Consider the following 22,349-nt stretch of genomic DNA (forward strand, 5'->3'; position numbering starts at 1 on the left):
TTGTCCTTGAGTCCATCAGAAGCTACAGGAAAAAGGCCCAGCATTGTATTACCTTAAGGGCAGTTATGAAATGGTCTCTGCTGACTGGTTTCCGGAACACCATTCTCCTTCACTCTACACCTGACATGCTGGAGACAGCGATTGGGAAAGAGACTTGTTCCTGACTCCCCACGTCCTTGTTTCTGGCAGCAGTCTCCATTCTGCCCTGAGGCATGCCATGGCCAGGAAGCCCGAATCTGGGAGTCAGGAGGCCTGGATAATGGCTCTTGCTTGCAGCCAGCTGGCTGTGTCCCCCCAGGCCAGTCAGACCACTTCTCTGGACCCCCATCTGCTTGCCAGCAAAATGAGGGTGTTGAACTAGATAATGAGTTACTGACGATCTTGACGTTGTTGGATTTCAGTTCAGTCAATATTAAGCCACTGCTTTCTCTCCTTGGCCACTAACTTTACTATCTTTGTACCCCCTGTGCTTAATGCAGGGCTTATCACAGTGGACAGGACCAAGTGTTCTAGCCCCAGCTTGGTCACTGACTTGGTGAGGAAGCATGGCAAGCCAGACCTCATTGAGCCATTTCTCCCTCTTCAATTGTGGTGTAGTCTCCCCAGCATAGGGCAGTCAAGACAGCAATGCTTATAAAGGTCCTAACATGTAGTAGGCCCTCAGGAATCCTCTGTTAAATGACAGGGCCCACGAAGAGGTGTTTTGAGCCAAACTATCAGCTTGCAAAACGGAATGCTGCTCTAAAGGGGGGACACTTCTAACCTCATCAAAGATCCTGGTCCAATAAAGACATGTGTCACAGCACCAGCCAGCCCATCAGGAAGGAAGGAGCTCTCGTATTCTCCATGATGGGCTTGGAAAGAGCTATAGACGTAAGCCGTATTGACGCGAAAACATTGCTTTGTTCTCAAAAGTTGAGCTGAAGCCTTTACTCAGGAAGAGAATTCTCAGAGAAGCCAGCTCTTCTCTAAATAAATCACACGGATTTTTCTAATTCTGGCCCATCAGGCCCTTTCTCTCACGTTCCAGCACCTTAGGATCCAAGAAGGTTCGAGATGGAGGTCATCTTAGGGAACTCTAGCTCAACCTCTTATTTGATGGGAAAAGAAACTGAAGATCCTGAGAGAGAAGAGATGCCCAAGGGAACACAGGCCATTGTCAATTCAATTAAATGATTAAATTCACTCTTACAGTATCATATTTTCCACTTCAAATGGCACTTTCACACACCTGTGTCCACTTAAAGACCCTGGGAGGTAGACAGCAGTGTTCTGACCAACGGCTAAGGAAATCAAAGTTCGCAGTGTTGGTGGGGTCAGTCCATGATCACCCAGCTTTGCCCCCGCAGTCACCGTGCCTGACTCAGGACTCCCCATGGCTGTGGGAAGCATTAGACTGATTCTGAAGGGAGGTAGACATGTGTGGGCTCCCAGGGCCCAGAAGGTCAGCCTGTGGGTACAGAGGGGAAGACTTTGAGTGTCGGGGGTGACTGCTGTGGGTACAGAGGGGTTACTCACGTGCCCTGGGTCACGGAAGATGGACTATCCTATTCTAAAGGTTTTCTATGTGCCTAGGCCCACACCAAGGCCCAGGGGTGTCAGAGAAGGCAGCCCCTGCCCTTAAAGAGGGGATGGCTTACCTGAAGAGATAGGTAACTTCCACGAACTAAATGGAGAAGAGTTCTCAGCAATGAAAAGGCAATGAACTCCTGATACACAGAGCAAGGATGATTCTCTAAAACATTACATTGAACAGAAAGAACCCAGACACAGCAGAACACTTACTGCCTGGTTCCATTTATATGAAACCCTAGAAAATGTGAGTCTGTGGAGACAGGAAGCAGAGCAGTGGTTGTCTGGGGTCAGGGACAGAAAGACTGGGATGAGGCACAGAGGAACTTCCAAGGTGATAGAAATATTCTATATCTTGACTAGGATTACACAGTTTATACATTTTTGAGTAAATCTGTCAACACTCTATTGAAATGTACAAGTGAAATGGGTGTATTTATTGTACAAAAATTATGTCTCAGTAAAGTTGACTTTTTGAAAAGACACACTCCTTTCTCTCACGGAGCTTACAGTTTGGCAGAAAAAACAGCTATTAATAAAGTTATGTAAATAAATGCGAAATAACCATGACTGGGTAAGAGTTATGAAGGATGTCAGTATGAGAATGTGTGATAAGGACAGAGTCAATTCAGATAGACCGGGAAAGCCTTCCCTGAGGAGGCAGCATTGGTGTGCACTTAGAAGGATAAGTGGACCAGAGGAGATAATGGTGGTAGAGTGAACAGCATGTGTTAAGGGCCTGTGGTTGAAGGGAATCTGATGAGGACCACTGAAAGAAGAACAATGAGGGAAAAGGAGGGAGATGGTAAGAGATGGATCTCAGGAGGTCAGACCATATGGGGATGCTTTAGCCTGGATAAGAGTTTGTACTTTTCCTGAGAGAAATAGAAATCCATTGGGGCATTGTAAGTGGCAGTGTGGCCATGACATAACCAGCTCAGTTTATAGGTTAACAGCCTTGGGTTAGTACTCACCTCCCTCTCCTGGCTGTAAGGTTCTTGAGATTAGAGCCTTAACAATCTGTGTAGCCACCATAGAAACTTAAGCAGTAGGAAATATAAACAGAGGTACAAGAACTCTTATAAATGAATGAATGAATGAATGAATGAATGAACCCATTTTCTCAGCACATAGATATCTGTTTTTCTATAGTCATCTGATTTAATGATAAATTTAGGATTTCTTCTCCCCAGACTGAAGACATGATGCCAAGGATAACAGAGTCACATCTCCATACGGCTCCACTGGACACCCACTGCCAGGGACAAATCAAACCCATATCTTGCCCTCATTACCGGTCCATCAGCCAGGAGTCCCCTCCACCCGTGCAGTAGCCTTATTGCCCCCAATCTCCTCTGCACACATCTGAGAGCCAGATGCTCCTGTCCACAAGGCATGTGGCAGGGACATCCATCACTCTCGTGTCTGCCCCAAATCACCTTCCTCTCACCTTGTACTCTGGCCCTGTGTGTCTTGATTTCATTGTGTTGAGGATGGACTATTTAAAAAACACCTTTGCTAAGCTCTGTATGTGTGGCTTCATTTGACCTCCACAGGGACGCTGTGGGGCAGGTTCCATTTACAGAAGAGGAAACTGAGGCTCAGAACTGACATGGTTAATAAAGGGAGAGGAGTTCCTCCCCAGTATTAGGATTATTATTTTGATAGCCTAATGCTAGGATGAGAGCTTGCATCTTGTATCAGAAAGGGTCTTTCTTCCTCAACTAGACTGTGATTTTTCTTGATTACACAATTTGCATCTCATTCACCTCTGTATCCCCCAGCCCAGCGACAGGCACATTTTAGGAACTCAGACATGGCAACCAATTAACAGGAACAGGCTTTGGAGAGCCTGAGGCTCTGGCTTTTCAATAGCATAATTTCTCTTCCCTTCTCTACCCATTTAAGAAAAAAAGTCATCTTAAATGTGCATGTTCTATTATAAAAGTAAACATATCAAATGCAGAAAATTCAGAAAAATATAAAGATAAGGAGAACAAAGCCATCTATGGTCCTGCCATCCAAATGTATCCTCTCATCTTCCTTCCTTCCTGTGCAGGGATTTTTTTTATGTTACTCCTTATTTGAGAGATTCTTTATAAATGTTTAATATTTTTTTCCACAAAGAATCAGATTCACACATTGGAAATGGGATTAAAACCGAAAAATAAGACAAGTTACTCAGAGTATCACAACGAAGGGATGATTATTGTTAACATTCTGGGCGTACTTTTTTTTTTAAGATTTTATTTATTTATTTGACAGACAGAGATCACAAGTAGGCAGAGAGGCAGGCAGAGAGAGACGGAGAAGCAGGCTCCCTGCCGAGCAGAGAGCCTGATGTGGGGCTCGATCCCAGGACCCTGGGATCATGACCTGAGCCGAAGGCAGAGGCTTTAACCCACTGAGCCAACCAGGTGCTCTGGGCGTATTTTGACTCGACTTCTTTGCACGCCACCATGAGGGGCCCCCGATGGCAGCAGAGCAGCCCCCAGCCCAGGCTGATGTGCAGACCAGCCATGGGGCATCTGCAAGCCACAAAACCAGGCTGCCCAAGACGGAGGTGTTTGTTCGTTTGTGTAACCTAACACTAAAAGCGGAAAGTACACGATTTCTTTTATTCTTAATGACGGCACAGAATTCCATTCTACAGCTGAACTGAAAATCATGAACCAGTTCCAGACCGTGGGGATGAGGGTGGTTTTCAATCCGTTGTATTTGTAAAGCACCTGTGCAGCAAACATCTCCACTCTCCCTCTGCAAACAGGCTCCCTGGGACCTGAGTCGGGGGAGAAGTAACCAGGGCGGCCACACAGGCTCTCAGACTCCAAGGGCTGGGCTTCACCCGCCACCCGCTGCAGTTCTCTTCAGCCTCCCTCCGCCTGAGCCACAGCAAGTCCGACAGAGCCAATGGACGTGGTTCAAATATAGGAGCAGGTTTCTGACCAGGAAATGAATTGCTGGGTTCTCTTAAGAAGACTGATGGGACTCTCCTAGAGGGCTGGCTTCTGATCTCCCCTGTGGACAAACACGTGGGAATGGAGAGGGTGAAAGCGTAGAAATGGAAAATTTTAAAACTAACAGATGCCCATGAAAATTATGTCAACACTTCAGAGGAAACCAAGGGACAACAAAACAAAACAACAAAAAATTAAAACATTAAAACATTAAAGATTAAAAAAAAAAAATCTCTCACCCAGATTCCCCATTCCTTTCCCAGAGGTAACTATTTATTGTCCATAGTTTTTGTTTTGTTTTGTTTTGTTTTAATGTATCCTTCAAGAACTACCTACACGTACACAGTCATCTCTACTTTCCACCTGCTATTCCTTGTCCAGTGCTCTTTCTCCTATCTAACTTTATGGTTAGGTCCTCACCCATCCATCCATCCGTCCGTCCGTCCATCCATATGTCCATCCATCCATCCATCTGTCCGTCCATCCATTTGTCTACCCATCCATCTCAAAAATAAGGAATCTGAAATGAATGATGATCACAAATCAGTTCAGAAGGGACTTCAGGAGGTAGGTCCCCTCCCAGCTACCATCCTGCTTTATAACTTTGGCCAAGATGTCTGCCTTCTCTCTGCCTCTGATTCCTGCTATAAAGGAGCTGTGAATGTGCCTTGAAAGTGGAGATGCGCAGGCCAATGTGAAGGTCGATGGAGAGTCCTGTCCTCCCACCTGCAGTGAGGATGGACCTCAGTGAAGTTTTCCACCCAAATGAAGGAGCAGGAGAGGAAATGGGGAAAGCATGGTGGCCAAAGAGAGTCCACCTTCTGGCACAGGTTGGTCACATTGGCAGCCCACAGTCCAGGGGAAGGGGACAGAGTGATCTTTCATAAACATTACGTCACCAGTTTTGTGGGAGATAAGAAGTTTGCTAAACTTTGTTGGAAGAACGGGACCTCCGCGTGACCACCAGCACGACAGCTGCCTGCTCAGACCGGCTGCGGGGGCCTCCAGCTGAGCTTGCCCAAAATACAGGAACCAGCAAATGGCACTGCAGCTATTTAGTGTAAATAGAAGCAAATGGTCTCAGGATAAAGGACAAAGAGGTCACGGCTGCGAGAGTGATGGTGGCCTCCCCATGAGTCAGTGTCTGTGAACACCTTGCAATATGGGGTTCAGCCCCCTAATGTAGCATTAGCTCTCTTTGGGGGTGCTTTTTGGGACTGAGGTTTGCATCAGGGCCTCCCGGTGGCACAGCCCCATAGGGAGGACTTTGCATAGAATACCATGTAAAGGGTACCCCCTGGAGTTGTGTGATGGGACAGCCTGGCAGGTGCACAGGGATGCTGTCCCATTCCTGGCAAAGAAGGGTCTCTAGGATCCTGAGAAACCTGATTTGTCCACCAGCCTCTCTGTCTCCCACCATTTACTCTTCTCAAAACAGTAGGATTCTTGTCTCTGTAAGGTGGATACTGGGCCGCATACCTAAAACTTTTCTTATCAGAGCAAGACCTCCCTCTAGTTCCCACACCCCCATAGGAAGGACAGCCAGGGCATAAGCAAGAGGCACTACGGGAACAGATGCTCCCTAACCCCCCACCCAGAGTGCAAACATGCAAACATACAGTTCAGAGCCCAAAGGAAATGTCCTTGATAATTCTTGGGGCCTTTTAGAAATGGACAATGGACCAGCCACATCCTATGTTCTTTTTTTTTTTTTTTTTTTTTTTTTTTTTAAGATTTTATGTATTTGTTTGAGAGAGAGAGAGAGCACGAGCAGGGGGAGGGACAGAGAGAGAGGAAGAAGCAGACTCTCCACTGAGCGGGAATCCCAAAGTGGGGCTGGATCCCAGCACCCCAGGGTCATGACCTGAGCTGAAGGCAGACACTTAACTGACTGAGCCACATAGGCGGTCCCTGTGTTTTTTGTTTTTTGTTTTTTTTTTCAATTTAGGTTCTGGGGTATAAAAAAAATGGGGAAAGTCTAACACAGCTTTGTGGGAAAAAAAAATGCAATGTGATTGAAACATTTACAATTAACAGATGAACTCTTTCACTATGGACTCAGTGTAAAACTCATTTAGAGATATCAAAAATCTGGAATTGGAAGGCCTTAATGCTCATTAGGCCTAGACCAAATTTCCATTCTACACTACCTTCCAGAAATGAAAGATTTAACTCAGTTGGTAGTGACCTCCCCGTCCCAGGAGGCGAGCACTGTGGAGTGCATGCCACAGAGAGAGTTCACTGCATGGGTCTGAGGCTATTTGGGAAACATGAACTGCAGGGCATTTCCAGCACCAGAGGCACATTTGGCTCTGAATCTGACAAGTCCTTCCTGCTGGTCTGACTCGACTGGGAGCCGGAAGAGTCTGGGAAGCACCCTAGCCTAGACGGGATCTCTGGGACAACACAGTGTTCTGGAGGAATAAACTAAAAACACAATTTAAGCATCAAAGAATGTACTTCACAGTGGTCAGTGAGCCAATAGCTTTGCTTCTCGGAGTCTCAGTTTCCCCATCTGTAGAATGGGAGTGGTAATTCCTGCTTTGTGGGGCTTCGGTAAAAGCTAAATGAGATAACGTGTGTGTGGAGCCCAGGTCAATGTCAGGCACACAGTTTGCATGTATAGATAAGGTATGAGCACCCTCTGCACAACTGGGGGCTTAGGAGGAAAAGCTACAGGGACCTAGATATCCCTTTAACCACTCCTGACCATAATTCCCAGGGGATTTGACTGAAATGCTCAGTCAAAAAACAGGTATCAAATGGAGTTCTCTCTTGCTTTCTCTTCTGCCTCCAGCTCCACAATTCTGGAATCAGCACCCAATAATACCTTCCTCTCTGAACCTAAATGCCTGGTCTTCCCCGGCAGTATTAGAGGTCTAGGCTTGGGATCTGGGGACAAGCATGGGTGAGTGTCCTCCATTGGCACTTATGCATAGCTTCTGGGAGTGTGCTGTCTGTAGGTCTTACTAGCTCTGGCCAACAGATCAAACAGATAGGCAGATAGTACTTTATAATAATAACTACCATTTGTGCAGCCCTTAGTATTTGCCGCTTACTTGCTGTGTGACCTTGGGCAAGTTACTAAACCTCTCTGAGCCTTAGATTCTTTATCTGTAAGTTGGAGGAAACAATAATACCTATTCACAGGATGATCATGACAATAGATTTAGTTCATTCATACAGTAAAAAAAAAAAAGAAGAAGAAAAGGCAGAACAGTGTTGGATATATAGTAAGTTCTCAATACAAGATTGCTAAGTGCTCTTTTTCCTCCTCACCATACATTGGTCCTCTCTGCTTGACGCTGCCCCATCCGTTTGCCCAAAACGTCACACAAGTTGCCTCTCTGGGTCCCATTTATCCTAAATCCTCTTTCTAATTAGTTCATAGTCCTGGTGGCCACTAAATTTCTTGTCAATGCAACCATTGGTCCTTAGCTATTTTGGAAAATTCTGTTGAATCCAGAAGTCCTGTCTCTGTCCTCATAGGCCCTGGACCCATCTGTGTTTGGCTTTCACATTCTGTGCTTCCTAATTCCATTTCTGGGGCTTAATTATGATTACACAGCTTCATTACATAGAGTTGATTTTAAGTAATGGCCCTAATTAAGAGTGAATTTTAATTAAGCTTAATCCGGAGCCTGCCTCCGATTGCCAAAGATTTGCAGCCTGAGAAGGGGAAAGCCTGCCGGTGTACAAAACTTTGACCTTCATGCTGCTGATCCCTGATGACCAGATGGTGCCTTCTTGGTTTCCTGGCCTCAGGAGCACACTTCTTCAGCAAGCCGTGGCAGTCAGGAATTGTATCTCACCGTTTTCCCACCCAGCAACACACTCAGAGCCCTGGCCATAAGGATACAGAACACAACTAACCCCAAAGTGAGGGAACCTGGCCCTCCAGAGGCTTGGCCCAGGGATCAGCGTCTCTGTGAATACCAACCACAGGTCCCACTCTGTTGTAGGAAACAGAAGAAGGTGGCTTTCCTCCAGAGGCTCATAACACCCACTTTACAGATGGAAAAACTGAAGCTCAGGGAAGCTAAGCACACAGCCATTGAGGGGTAGAGGGACAATCGGAAATCACACCTGTGAGTTCAGCAGACACCAACCTCCCTCAACTTCTTACTGGGCCACCTAGACCAGTGTGTCCCAAACATTAGGGCTCCTAGGCCATGTCGCTGAGTTTAGCCACACCCACACACAGAATAACTCACTTACCAGTAAAAAACATCTTCACCCACACATCTTAAAACAAAACTTTATATCCTACCTTTAAAAGTGCCATCCATCAAAGTTTATCATAAATAAAAACGAAACAGTGAAAAATAAAAGTGTTATTAATTGCAAACAGTTGTGTCCTAAAGGCGCAAGACTCAGGCCTGGTTTTTCTTTATATGAAAAACAGAGGTGAGAAAAATGTTAAAGACTGAGCATCTAGCGGAGACTCTGTCCTTTATGTGATCAAAAGGACTGAGAGACAGTTGGAAAGATAATCATATGTTACTATGGGACCCAATATTTAAAGTCCCTTCCAATGTCACCTAAGTTCAACCCTCATTTGTCTGACACTTTTGGAGACACCGATCTAAGCCAATTTCACAGACGGTTCCAGGCTTTACCTCTGAGTAATATCGCCTCTCGGTTCCTCCAAGGGTGACATGACTCTGGCCAGACTTCTAGCTCTCCTGCCCCCTAAGCCTGGCCCAAGGACAAGGTATGGACATTCCTCTGGTGTTTCAAGTGAAAACACAGCGAAATCAATATGCTGTCTGAGGCTGGTGGGGTTGGTTCAGCTGCGGAGGACAGGCCGGACCGACCGTGTCTTGAATGTCCTTGCCACACCAGTCTCTTTTACCATACTGAAGTGTCCACCTTGCCACGTCACTCGCTGAGAAGCTAAGTTCTAAAAACATCTGGATTCTTCTAGAAGGAAATGGAAAGTGAAAAATAGGATTCAGTTACCTTGAAAATAAAAGGGGCGATTTCACTCACAAATGCCACACTTGAAAGTTCAACTTGAAAACAACCATTCAGATGAGTCAGGGGAAAAAGAAAGAAAATCATTTCTTACTCCTCTTCCATCTACCCTTTCTGATGGAATACATTTTCCTTAGACTCAACAACAGATAAATGGGCTTGAAACATAGCTAAATAAGCACTTTATGACTCCAGTAATCCAAAACACAGAACTTTTCCATTAAAGATTGAGTATCTAGAAGTCACATTAGCTGAACCTAACTAGTGACCTCGAAATCACCACATTTGGGGGGGTCTTCTAAATGGAGCTGCAGCAGAGACTCCTTGATTTTTTCAAGGTATTTGGGATGAAGTTACTCAAACCTTCTAATAGAGTCAAAGTCTCTTCAGGGTAGCTACACAATAAATTCCTATTTCCTACACCTGGAAAACATCCTTAGAAAAGAAAAAACAAAAACAAAAAAAAAGCCTTGAAGCAGAAAAACATTATGGAAATTCACTTCTGTCAGGCAATCAAACAACATAATCCCACAACATAATGGGATAATATAATTATCCCATTAAAACCACTACTCATGGGACACCTGGGTGGCTCAGTTGGTTAAGCAGCTGCCTTCAGCTCAGGTCATGATCCCAGTGTTCCTGGGATCGAGTCCCACATCTGGCTCCTTACTCAGCCTGCTTCTCTCTCTGTCTCTTCCTGCCATTCTGTCTGCATGTGCTCGCTCTCTCTCTCTCTCTGACAAATAAATAAATAAAATCTTAAAACAAAACAAAACACCACTACTCATTCATTTCTCCTCCATATTTCTATCCCTGCCCGTGGAGAGGTTTGGGGACCATCAGCGATGGTTTCTTAAGGTACCCTTAGCATATTCCCTTCTGCCATGAGTAACTGCAGCCAGAGCCAGAAGGCCCAGGGGATGAATTCCTACTCTGCAAGTTACCAGCCGCGGAACTTTGGGCTCCAGGGTCCCCATCTGTAAAGTGGGGGTGTAACCGCCACACCTACCTCAGAGGGATTGTTGAAAGGATTAAATGAGAGGGTGCTTAGCACAGTGCATGGCACATGGTCAGAACTCCGTGGACTCACGCTAGCTCAAGCTTGTGTCGTGTTTATCGCAGCAGTTACTGACTTGCCTGTTGAAGGAAGAGTCTCCTATGCTCAGACATATTCAGAAGACCTGCAGGAAGGTGGTGAGACACTCAATTCCTCCTCGAGTCTCTGAGATGCTTCTCTGTCCTCGTGTCAGGGTTCTGCCCACCACATGGGCCAGAGAGCTCTGGCCAGAGCTGAAGCAGGCGCCGATCATTTGTTGAGGACCTGCCTGGTGAAATGGGGCCATAGGCAGCCCACATAAGAGGTGTGTGCTCAGATCAGCTCCCGCTTGGAAATCCATTTTGATTGTGGATCCAAGGAAAATTCTTCCAGGCTTCATGCACACATGCCAAAATCTGCACACCTATGCATTTCTCTCTCCCTACACATATTCCCTGCACATCGGGGCAAAAGCCAGTCCCTGCAGGTGACATGTCATGCAGGTAGCTGTCCTGCCCTATGATAAAACGTACCAGTTCTCCCTCAGTGAAGCTTAATGTGCCTCAGCCTGGGGATTTATACCAAGCAATAAAATCCACAGAATAGAGAAATGCAAATAGATTGTAGAATATAATATTATCATTGTCAACATAAAAGACTTTTATTTACTGCCCCCCAAAAGAAAATACGCTCTAGTGTCATTTGTTTCGGGGAATGCAAAGAGGTTTCAACAACTAACAGGGCATGTTTCTGAGCAAAATATGCCCGTATATGATGTGGGAGCACAATTGTCAGCGGCCACTTGTATGTCTGTGTTCTTGCAAACAAACCTGCAGAGTCAAGCTAGAGAAGGTCATTTCCAGCCTGTCTCTCCAAGCCAGAGGCCCCCTACCTCCGTCCGCAAACAAACCAAACAACATAGCTTTACTCAGAGGAAGGCCCCTTGAAGCAGAGGAAGCCCTGTGAAGAAGACCCCAGGAGCACATCTCAGGACAAGGTCCTGCCGACCTGGTTTCCCCGAGGACAAGAGATGCATGAATTACTGAGTAAATGGGGGATATGTGTTGCTTTGGGCAAGGGGTGGTCGCAGCTGAGCAAAGACAGGAGGCAGCGACTCTCTCTTGTTTTTTTTCTGGGACGTACCTCCCACACCCAACATCAAAGGCCACTCTGTCACCCCTTCTGTTGAAAAGGATACTGCCATCGAATAAGACAAGCTGTTTCTGTAGATTTGGTTGAATAATAAATTTGTTATTTCATTTGGGGACTTGGCTGTCATTTCGAACTTGGCCACAGTGTTAGTTTCATTTCTGCCTGGAAGGGAAGGAAGGATCTGAATTTATAAGGCTTTAAAAAATAATAACTACCTGAATGACATTTTTATGTAAAGATGCATTCAAGCTGGTTCTTCCAGTGGTCCTAAAGAGTGTGCAGACATCAGGATAGCCACTTTACAGATGAGAAAACAGGGGGTTGAGAGAAGCCAAGTTCATTGCCTGCAGTCACCCAGCTTGGAAGAGGAAGAACTGAGATACAAACTCGGGTCTGTCTGACACCAGAGACATGGGTTCTGAACCCTACACCAATCTGCCTGGCCCCGCATGAGGAAAGCCTCAGGCAGCCTCTGCTGGGGGCCCCAACTTGGGTAGGTCACTCGATCTTCACAGGTGAGGTAAGCATTATGATTTCCACTCACAGATGAGGAAACGGATGCTCGAGAAAGGAACGCATTTGCCCGTGTCACTCAGATATTATGGAGCGTGACCAAGACCCAGACCCCAAGCTGGGATTTCTAATCCCGCAGGGTATAAAGTAAGAGCTGAGTGTGATGGTTCTACTTTTCCCAGACCACCACATAACAGTTCTACATGTTGGATGAGTTTTTTGAGTTTCAGCAACCAAATCAGTGACCTCATGTCACATCCAAAAATTCGTATTTTTTTACATGCAGCTCATTTGAACAAGGAATGTCCCCCATGTTTGAGAAGATGGTTCAGAAAGGAGCTCCTGGCCATCCCCAGGGTTTTTGCATCCAGGATGGGCCAGAGCCACTGGAGGGGGCATGATAAGCAACTTTAATTAAAGAAGGGAAAGAGAAAATCCCAACCCAGAGAGGAAGCTGGCCTCCCAGCTCCCAGGGACCAAATGCCATGATGATCCTAAATGGTCTTAACTTATCCATCACAGAGGCCCTCTGGAGCTCCCACTATATGCCTCAAAGTTATGACAAGGCCCAAAGCATGGTGAACTCATTTGGCCTTTACTGAGATCCATCACCACTGGGAGATCAGAGGGGGGAAAAGATTCACTGACTCAGGCTACAAGTATTGGTGACTGATGAAATTGGTGACCACCAGGTCATATGCTGGGGATCCAGTAGAGCGTAACATAGTCACGTTCTCTGACATCTGGGGCTTATACCCTGGTGGAGGAGAACAAGCAAGAAACAGGTAAACAGATAAACCGGACCCGCCATCAGATAGCACTACATGTCAAGAAGACAATAAAACAGGGGTGTGATATCAGGGATCAGGGGGTGACACGGGATGCAGAGGTCAGACAAGTCTTCCCTGAGAAGGTGGCATAGTTGAGATCTGACCACTGGGCATTCCAGGCAGCCCTGGAGAACTCTGTTTTGGGTGGTCACCACGTCAGAATTTCCACAGTGACGTGAAGGTCACCAGGATCCCCAGACTCTAATTTCAATCAACAGTGAGTCACAGGGACTTGGAAGCACCACCATCCCTCCTCCTAACCCCCAACACACCCAGCACACCCAGGCAATTTGTTTGACCAACAGAGAGAAGATTATTCCAAAATACACTTGGTGAAAAGCTGTCGTGCAGAGGGTGGGGTCCCCAGCTTCTCTTTCACGACAGAATCTTTAGGGATCCAGAACTTCCCATGGGAAAGCACATGCTGTCAAGCCTGGGAGTTAATTTTTACGGAGTTAATTTCCGCAAAGTCTGCCTTTTGAGACTCCAGTATGAAAAGGGAAATGGAGGCAGGAGGTGTTACTGCTAATAGAGGCCAGTTAGCACCGGCCCCGGGGGAAGGAAAAGGGCATTACCTGAACACGTCTATGCGCCAGGCTTGCTCTGGACCCTCCACCTGTGATGTCTCCTTCAATCCCGGGAGGAAGGTATTAAAAGCTCCATTATGACGCCCAAAGATATTGAATCTCTGAAAGGCACAGCGTTTTCTTCAAGGTCACACAGTATTCTCTTCAAGGTTACACAGCAAGGAACTGGCAGAGCTGCACTAACAAATTACATCACTAACACATTATTGGTTTTTTTTTTTTGAAGATTTTATTTATTTATTTGACAGAGAGAGACACAGTGAGAGAGGGAACACAAGCAGGGGGAATGGGAGAGGGAGAAGCAGGCTTCCCGCCAAGCAGGGAGTCCAATGCAGGACTCGATCCCAGGATCCTGGGATCATGACCTGAGCAGAAGGCAGATGCTTAACAACTGAGCCACCCAGGCACCCCCACTAACACATTATTAATTCTATTAATGAAATGCACTGATCACTTACTATGTCCCAGGCTCCTCATCAAGTGCCTTAGCGTCACACGTGGTTTCCCTGCGTTCTTGCCAGAGATGATGAGTATTCCCATTTAGCAGATGAGAAGACTGAGGCTCCACAGGTGAAGGAGCCTGCCCGGGATCACTCAGCCCCTCATGTGAAAAAGCCAGGATTCAAACCTAGATATATCTGATGCCCCTCTTTTCGTTTCAGAAGGAAAGACTGATATTAAGCCAGAAAAGGATGGAATCATTCTGTATTAAAAGAGACCAAATAAATATGACCAACTCAATGCAAAGACTGATCTGGACTGGAAACTGCACCAAAGGGAAAAGTGCTATAAAATACTTTTTGTGTTCAACTGACAGAATTGGAACGTGGACAGTAGACTAGAGGAAAAGGCTGTCTCACTCTTGAATTTATGATGGTCCTGACTGTGCTGTGAGTGTGCGTCAGGAATGTCTTCATCCTTAGGAGACACACAACAGAGCATGCAGAGGGAAAAGGCAACTTCTCTGTGTGGCTCACAAACAGTATGAGACAAGTGCATGTGTGTGTACAGAGAAAAAATGCCCATGAGGCAAAACGTTAATGACAGATGAATCTCATGGGTATATTTACTTTTCTGTGTATTTGAAATTAGTTCTGAATAAAAAAATTAAAAAGAGAGCAGGGGAGAGAGAGTGAATTGTCAGATGTTGGATGATAAGATTGTAAGTATTTCCTGAATCCCACTGCAAGGATGGCTTAACCTTTTTCTGGGTCCTAATTCTTTCCCTCTGTCTGAAATTCTACCATTATTAATTCATTTTTTCAGCTTTACATGTCCAGTTTTCCAATGCATATACCTTCGAGAGTTATTTGTCATTCAGGTCTTAAGGAGACTGTTGTGAGATAGTAATACCATTATTTATTAGCTGTTATATGCCAGGCACAGTGGTAAGCACCTTCTCTACATTGTCTCACTTAATTGACCTAATAACCCCAAGGGCCATAAAAGGTAGTTACTCTTTCTAGCCTCATTTTAGAGACCCAGAAACCTGGGCACAGAGAGTATGGTAATTGGCCCCAAGTGCCTCAGCAAATGGACAGCAAAGCCCAGGTTTGAACTGAGACATGTCTGACTCAAAAGCCCACCCTCTTCACTTCTATAAAAGTGTAATATTTCAAACAAGTGAACAGTTTGCTTTCACAGCAGAAGAATAAACTAGATACCAATTAATACCCCTGTTTGTATTGTTCCCAAGATGCACACCTACATTTCCTAACCTCTGCGCAGTGTCCAAGGCTCCACTCTTACGTGCTCCATCAGTAATCTTCATTTCCTGGAGAAGCATCTTTAAAAGGTATCATGAATGACTTTCTGCCTTGGGACATCAGCTGGCTTCTGAGCAACCACAGGGAAATTAGAATTCACTGGCAACTTACCAGATGCTATTATTACCATCATCGGGCATCCTGACTTGTCCAGGGTGGTCTACTTGTCAAATGGTCAGTCCCATGGTTAGACCACAGCTCTTCCCAACTGTGTGAGAAAACGTTGATCTCTGTGGCTGACAACTCATGAGGCCTCAAAGTCAGAACGCTTTGGAAGGTTCCCCACCACCCCAGGAACCAAATATAAACTCTTGCAGAGCATATAAGTCCCCCCAAAATCAGTCCTTAATTTTCTAGTCTTATCTCTTACTGAGCTCCTCTATCACCAATTCAGATCATACCTAATTTCTGGCATTTTCCTGAAAAGTGTCTGATTCTGTCTCATAGTTGAGCAAATGCTCTTCCTCATGTTTAGAATGCCCTTTGTCCCAATTCCAACTTTTCCTGCTAAATTCCACTTTGTTCTTTTTGTCACAGCAGAGCTGTCTCTTTCTCCAGGATCTCTTTCTCTCTAGGATTTCTCCCGCAATCCTAGACTGCAGGAAGTGCCCCTTCTATGGGGTCTCCAGGATCAGGATATTGACTTGTTTTGTCCCCTCTTAACCTCCTTGTAGAGGCCCATCTCTCTCCCTTTGTAAGCTCTTTTCAGTGCCATGAAGCAGGGACTGTGTTTTGTTCTCCCAATATTGACCATAGCCTAGTACAGAATAATGACTCAGAAAATAGTTTGTCCGTGAATTTAAAAAAGGAGGGAAAACCAAAGCATAACATTAAACTGAATTCCCATGTGCATTGGTGAGGGCTTTAAATTAAGCCCTATAACATGAGAGGTAATTTGGAAAATTACTCAGGCCCTGGTCAAAGAGACATGGCTGACATGGTTCTAAATCTCAGATCTGCAACTCTGTGACTTGAAACAGGGTACCTAACTTCAGGTAGGTACCTCCGGTTCCCTAATCTGTGAAATAAACATAGCATTGCCTCTGACTCAGGGCTATATTGTGAGCACCAAACATTAGATCCCTGGTGCTCTTAGCACTGTCCCTGACCCTGGCAAATGCTGGATAGATGTGGGCCATTATTATTGTGACTACTTGTGTTATTATATTATTATCATGACCATTATTGTTGACGTCGTATTAAAAGGAAAAGAATCAAACATAGACATTCAGCCAGCTGTTGCCATGGAAACCCGACAAAGTACCCGGAAGTGTAATTGACTCTTCATCTAGATGTTGAATATACCATATCATCTGGGGTCCTGACTGTAGCAGAATCTACCTCTGCACAAAAGATTTCTGTTATCTTCATCAAACTTAAACTTGATGAGGAAAAACAAAGCATGTCATTTCAAATTCCTAATCTCTTATGTCCAGAATTAAGACAGAAGTGTTCTGCTGATCTGGTCTGAAACTTCGAGTCAGGCTAGATAATTCTTAAGTCTTGAAAGTACTTTTTTTTCCAGGTACATTTACTGATAGCAAATGGGCTATTCTGCATAAAGTCTTCAACCCTGTGGGTGTGCGTATTACTTCTAAAGAAGCCCACAACTGGAGAGGTAGCATACACAGGGGTTAGGCACACAGACATCGATCTGGGCCCCGCAGCTTACTAACTGTGCCATCCTGGGTGAATTACATTTTCATGCATGGGTTTCTTCATTTCTAAAATGGCGATAATGGAGCGCCTGGGTGGTTCAGTGGGTTAAGCCGCTGCCTTCGGCTCAGGTCATGATCTCAGGGTCCTGGGATCGAGCCCCACATCAGGCTCTCTGCTCGGCAGGGAGCCTGCTTCCCCTTCTCTCTCTGCCTGACTCTCTGCCACTTGTGATCTCTCTCTCTGTGTCAAATAAATTAAAAAAAAATACAATTTTTAAAAATAAATAAGTAAAATGGGGATAATGATGACATCCATCTGAGAGGTTTGCATAGGAAGACTTAATGAATGAGTGTACGTAAAGTGCTTTGAACAGCGTCTCATACTAAATGTTTATTAAATAAAGTGAATAACAGTACTTTGTGGTCAATTCAAACAAGAGAGACAAAAAGACATTGTAACATCAGAGCCTTGATGACCATGGATGTGTATATTTATTTCTGCATTTTTGTTTCAAAGGTATTTCTTTAGGAGGGCTGTAAGGAACCAGAAAGAAAATCCTTTTTGTTCTACCTGTGTAGTTTGGAATTCCTGTGGGGGAGAAATCAATGTGAATTTGATAAACAGTTTGCAACCCCCTCTCTTGAAAATCCCTAAAATTAATTTCACTAAGATGCTTGGCTTTCACATCCTCTAGAAAGCAGGCAAAAATAAATACAGGCTGTTCTCTAAACTAGGAGGTGAAATTTTGTTATTTCCAATAACAATAATAATATATTTTTTAAAAAGACCAGCTACATGCAATGCAAAGAGAATTTATTTTATGAGGGATTGTTTAAAAATAGACTAAGATATCACCAATCATGATAACCAGCAACAAGTACTATATATTTAAATGACATTTTAAGATGATAATGTATGAAAAAAATAAAATGATAATGTCTGCCTCCCACATATGCCCTGTTCCGTATGTACAATAGAATAAAGTAAACACAGGGCCCAGAATTAGGCAATTTACATTACTCTGTATGAGCTTCTATTCATAAGCAAATGATTTCATGTCTAGGCCTCAGTTTTCCTGTCTATGAAATGGGGATGATACTCCTTACCCTTTGGTATGTTGCAAGTGTTAAGTGAGTGAGTCACACGAAGCCCCTCTCCCGGTGACTGGCACACATTGTTTGCATTATTGCTTCACATGATAAATTTTGAAGAGTAGATCATGAGATTAGGATGTGAAAGTCAAGAGGTATTATTTTAAAAGGATTTCTATGTTAAGGAATGACTGATAAATTTCTAGGTATGGTAATAACAGTAGGGCTATGTTTTTAAAAGGAACACTGCCAGACTGTAAGCTCCAAATGCCATTAACCATTACAAAGACACAGGGATTCATGGGAGAAATGGCTGATTCTAGGTAGAGGCCTGCTTCCCTCTGCTTGACAAAGCTGCACTCATCCTTCCAGGTCCAATCAAATGTTACCTTCCTTCCTCTTCTGGAAGAATTGCTTAAACATGCTTACCTGCTACCTTCCTTTACTCCAGCACTGATATTTGCTGGCTTTTGAGAAGAGAAACATCACCTACCAGTGCTGTTCTGTAGCCTGCCTTCTGTCTTCAGTGGAAAGATTCCTAATATTGTCAAGCAAAATCTTAGGTAAAGAACTATGTATCCCATTGTTGAAAAATTTCAAATGCATTCAAAAGTAGAAATACAGTGAACTCACATGAATCAATAATTCTCAACTCACGAACAACCTTGTTTCATTCTTCTTGCCCCCGACTTCCTTGTCAACATGATTTTGGAATAAATTTAAAACATCCTTTTTTTTTTTTTTTTTTTAATTTGTAAGTATTTCTATATATTCGTACGGTGAATACCAGCTATGTGCCTTGAGGTGTTAGGTAGGGTCCTGTTCTCTGCTTCTCTCCCTCTTCCATCCACACCCCAGTGAGACCTCCTTTCAGGTTGGGGACACAAGAGAGGCTGTGTGACTAGCCTACAGTCCCAAAGACAGCCAACGACAAACACAGGCTGATATTCAGGACCCCAGACATAGGAGTCAAGGGATTTTTGTTCAGAACCTACAGGATTCCCAACATAGGAACTCAGTGCTCCTCAAAACTCCAGCTCAACTCAGTTCTCTCTCTCTCTCTCTTTTAATTTAAATCCAATGAGCCAACACATAGGCCATCATTAATTTTTGATATGATGCTCAATGATTCATTAGTTGCATATAACACCCAGTGCTCATTGCATCACGTGCCCTCCTTATTACCCGTCGCTGAGTTTCCCCATGTCCTCACCCACCTCCCTTTCCACAACCCTCAGTTTGTAGCCCCGAGTCCAGAGTCTCATATGGTTTGTCTCTCTCTCCGATTTCTTTCCCTTCAGTTTTCCCTCCCTTCCTCTATTCTCCTCTGCACTATTCCTTATGTTCCACATATGAGGGAAACCATAACTGTCTTTCTCTGACGGACTTATCTCAGGTAGCATAATACCCTCCAGCTCCATCCATTTCGATGTAAATGGTAGCTATTCCTCTTTTCCGACGGCTGAGTAATATCCATTATATGTATGAACCACGTCTTCTTTATCCATTCATCTGCTGAAGGACATCTAGGCTCCTTCCAGTTTGGCTGTTATGGGCACTGCTGCTCAGTTCTCAAACTCTGCATCAAAGCTGCACTGTTGAAAGTCGGCTGTCTCTTTAGTAAGGAAACAGCACCGCCTGCTGTCTCCCTGGACCATAGCTAAATCCATTTTCGAGCTGAGGACCTTAGGTACACCCCCTCACTTCTGGAGTCCAGCCAGACCATGGTTCACTGCCTTTTCTGCTTGTTTGTTTGCTTTATTTCAAACAAACTTGGTGCTGAGGACTTGGAGATACCATCTAATGTATTATTGTTATTATGAAGTATAATGATAATAATTACCAATTATCGAACCCTTGTATTAAGCCCTTAAATGCATCATTTTAATTCTCTTAGCAATAAAGCTTATGATCCCCCTTTTGTGGATTGAGAAACTGAAAATATGGATTATTTGGCATAATTACTTTTTATTTAACAATTTAATAATAATTTAATAATTATTATCTGCCCGTGGAAGAAATAACAGACATGGAGAAAAGAAGAGAGGAGGGGGTGGGGAAGGGGGTAGGGGCATAGGCAAAACCATGCCTGGCAACCTGGAGTGTTTGGGGAACAGCAGAGCTTTGGGTCGGGCTGGAGAGGGAGCAGCGAGGCCAGCGGGGAGCACTCTCAGCTGTGATGAATCAAGAATTGGGCGCTGGGCAGGCCCCACACCACAGAAGCACCTGCCAGGGTCGTTGCTCTCTTTTGAGGGCTGTAGAGAAGCTAGGGGAAGTTCCACCTGCAGGAATTGTCCTGTTTGGATCATCTGATCACTGGCTTCAGCATCCTCCCTCCAAAAAGGGGCAAAAAAAAAAAAAAAGAAAGAAAGAAAGAAAGAAACTAGCCTTTGATCAGATCAATACTGAAGTCACTGGCAGCCATCTATAATGTGATTAGAAAGCTCGGAAATGCAATCGCTCAGGAACTTTAATCAGCGGTAACTATTTGACTCAACATGGACATTTTAGAAGTACTAATTTTATAATATACTTGCTAATATCAAGTGTATTAGCAGCAACTCCAGGGTAGAGAATAAAATTCTCTATAACAGAAATCACTTGTATTTCTGAGCCCTGGGCCCTAAATGTTCCTCACATGATATTTACAAATGAGGAAACTGAGAGTAGGGCCGTTCTGAAAGGCACACAGATTCACAAATCTAAGTAGGTGGCAGATGCAGGACTCCAATCCCAGCCACCTGTCCAGCCCAGAGCCCTGGGGCACTGCCCACCTGCGTGACAAATAGCCAGGGGGTGAGGTGCGTGGATAAAGAGCCCCAGGGCAGGACTGGGAGGGCTACGGGGAAATACTTCCTATCACTAAGGCATCTTCCTCACCCACACCACCAGGGGCCTCGAGAGCCATGGCAAGGAAGCTTTTTAAACTTTTGGTGGGAGTAGAAATAAAAAACAATCTAAATGACTGTTTTAGGAAAGCACTGAAACTCAAAGGAAAGATGACACAGGGGGGGTTCAAGGGTAAGTCGCTGGGAAACTGGGTTGTATAAAATTTATCCAGTAGAGAAATGCCTGGATGGCTTAGCAGCTTAAGCATCTGCCTTCGGCTCAGATTGTGATCTCAGGGTCCTGGGATGGAGCCCCATGTCCCTGCTGCCTGCTGAGCAGGGAGTCTGCTTCTCCCTCTCCCAGTGCTCCTCCCACTCCCCTGCCCCACTCCTATTCTCCCTCTCTCAGATAAATAAATGCGATCTTTAAATAAAAATAAGTAAAAATTACCCAGCAGAACTGGCAGATGAGAAATCTGACATCTCCCTAAATTTGCCACTTACCATTCATTGAGCACGTGCTCAGTGCCTTTCCTACAGGATCTCATTCAGCCTAATATTCATAACTGTAGGGATGGGGCGTGGGCATTCCCACTTTACATATGAAAAGCTGAGGTCCAGGAAAGTTAAGTGAGTGGCTCAGAGTCTTGGAGTTCTTAAGTGGGAAAGCCAGAATTTGAACCAAGTTAGAAGACTGCAGAACCTGAAGTCTCAGGCTCAGGGCTGTCCATCCCTGAGACTAATGCAAGGTTAGAAGCTTCAGCCAGTGAGGTGAAGCTGAGACTATCCTCAAAAGGCAGCAGGGATTTCCCTGGGACCCATGATATTGGGAGCGCTGGCCTCTGTGTGTCTGAAATGTCAGTCTTCCTTCTGGCTCCAAATGGATAGTTCCTCCTGAAATGTCCTTTGATAAGTCATCCGGGTGGACCCATGGGTAGGGTTTCCATGGGATTCCTCCAAGAGTGTTCGATCTGCTAATGACCATCCACCTGGGAACAGCAGCCCAAGACACATCATGCTACATGCAGGTGGGTTTCCCTTTCTCCTGGACACAGCTCCAGCACTACTCAGTGCACAGACTTGGTCGACATGGCTTGTTGACTGAGATGAATTTGACCACGGTGTGATGATAATTATGATACTGACAGCATCACCACAGTGGGAATCACCCAGGATGAATCCAAAGAAGCAAATAGCAATCAGGGCCAGGTGTAAATCTGAAATGTAACTTTTGTTTGCACCCTGAAGAAGAGTCTTGGAAGGAGCCTTTCAACTGAGACAACCACCAACATTACGTCCAATTGCAACCAATCATTCCTAGAAACCTCCTGCACCACTGACAGCTGGGCTATGAAGATGGCCATCCTGATTTAAGGAG

The 22,349-nt window shown here is 44.8% G+C and overlaps 1 long non-coding RNA gene across 2 annotated transcripts; it reads right to left on the bottom strand.

Moving 5' to 3' along the window:
- Window positions 1-3,701: 3,701 nt before the first annotated feature.
- On the bottom strand, window positions 3,702-10,640 carry LOC132028411 (uncharacterized). 2 transcript variants are annotated; one of them, XR_009407431.1, is made up of 4 exons: window positions 10,519-10,640; window positions 9,149-9,449; window positions 4,950-5,049; window positions 3,702-4,590 (listed from the first exon to the last, which is right to left on the bottom strand). It is a non-coding gene; the product is annotated as an uncharacterized LOC132028411 (long non-coding RNA). The 2 variants fall into 2 exon arrangements; XR_009407430.1 differs by having other exon boundaries at window positions 9,149-9,452.
- Window positions 10,641-22,349: the final 11,709 nt, after the last annotated feature.

The sequence above is a fragment of the Mustela nigripes genome, chromosome 12, assembly GCF_022355385.1.
Source record: "Mustela nigripes isolate SB6536 chromosome 12, MUSNIG.SB6536, whole genome shotgun sequence".
Lineage (NCBI taxonomy): Eukaryota > Metazoa > Chordata > Mammalia > Carnivora > Mustelidae > Mustela > Mustela nigripes.